Here is a 1,524-nt window from a genome sequence, read left to right as displayed (position 1 = left end):
GTAGCAACAAAGAACTGTGCACGTGGCCAGCATCATAGTGGAAACCCCGAGGTGTCTGCTTCAGCTAGACATGGGGAGGTAGAGACAGCTAGAAAGGTCTCAGCCCAATATTTTAAATGGCCCAATGGGAGACAGCAGGACCTAGGCGATGTATTAGGAAGCAGGTGACCCCATAGTAGTCAGCCAATGAGGAACTGGAGGAGGGTCTAAATAATAGGCTATGCTCCCTGCCCTATATGTGTTCCTATACAATGGATTCCCACTCTTCAGAGTGTTATTAAGTCTCATGTTCACCATTTTTCTGTTTCCCAGTCTGTCATTTGGAATTTGGACAGGTGAGTCATTTCTCACACTGGTCAAGATGCATAGAATGTTTCTCTCTGTCTCTGTCTCTGTCTCTGTCTCTTTCTTTTTCTCTCATCAATAGAAACCTATTTTTTAAAAAAGTAAAATAAATTAACAAACAGCAAAAATTATTTTCCTTGGGGATTCCCAGTATTGACTGGGTATTTTTTAATTGACATAAAGTTTACACATACTTATCCACAGGGGTATGTATTCCAAGACCCCCAGTGGATTCCTGAAACCATGGGTAGTACCAAACCTTATATATACTATACTTTTTCCTATAAATACACACCTTTCCACTTAAAGGAAGTATTTCTGGCTTCTCTCTGGCATGGCGAAATTGTCAGCATCTCTATTCCTGCACTGGAGGGGTGGGGGTTGCTGTTAAGTAAAACAGGGTGACTTAAACTCAGGCACTACAATACCATGGCAGTCAACCTGATAACATTGGATAACCAAGATAGCTACTGAATGAGTGTTGGGTGGTGAGTGTATTCAGTGTGGACACACTGGACAAAGAGAGGAGTCTCATCCTGGGTGGGACTGAGCAGACTATTCTAGATCCCATTACACTCTCAAAATGGCACACAATTTAAAACTTATCAACTATTGATGCCTACAATTTTCCATTTAATATTTTTGGACAGCAGGTAACCGCAGTAACTAAAACCATGGTTAAGGATGGGGCTATCTATATGTGTATGTGTATATATATATATATATATATATATATATATATATATATATATATATAAAGTATAATATGCAAATTGACCAGAAGGCGGAACAATGGTCCCTATGACAAACACTGACCACCAGGGGGCAGATGATCAACACAGGAGCTTCCCCCAGCTCTCAGGCCCTGATTGCCTGATGGGGAATGGGGAACAGGGGTGGATGGTGGTGGGGATGGGTGGCACCAGGCCAAGGTGGGTGCAGGCCAGTGAGGCCCCAATCACCACAATGGTTGCCCCATACACAGAGGGAGAGCTCTGTCAGTGACAGGGGGTGGGGCTGGCTGCTGGCAGCTGGGGAAGATTGGCCCTGATCACAGGCCAGGCCTAAGGACCCTACCCGTGCACAAATTTTGTGCATTGAGCCTCTAGTTGTCCCATAAACTTCTTCATTTGAAAGTATATCATTCAATAGTTTTAATATATTTGCAGATTGTACAAC

This window comes from Myotis yumanensis, unplaced genomic scaffold (genome assembly GCF_028538775.1).
Source record: "Myotis yumanensis isolate MYYU_CA2020_CCGP unplaced genomic scaffold, mMyoYum1.0.hap1 SCAF_24, whole genome shotgun sequence".
NCBI classification, from domain to species: Eukaryota; Metazoa; Chordata; class Mammalia; order Chiroptera; family Vespertilionidae; genus Myotis; species Myotis yumanensis.
The sequence above is the reverse complement of the archived record's forward strand: the minus strand, read 5'-3'. Positions refer to the sequence as shown.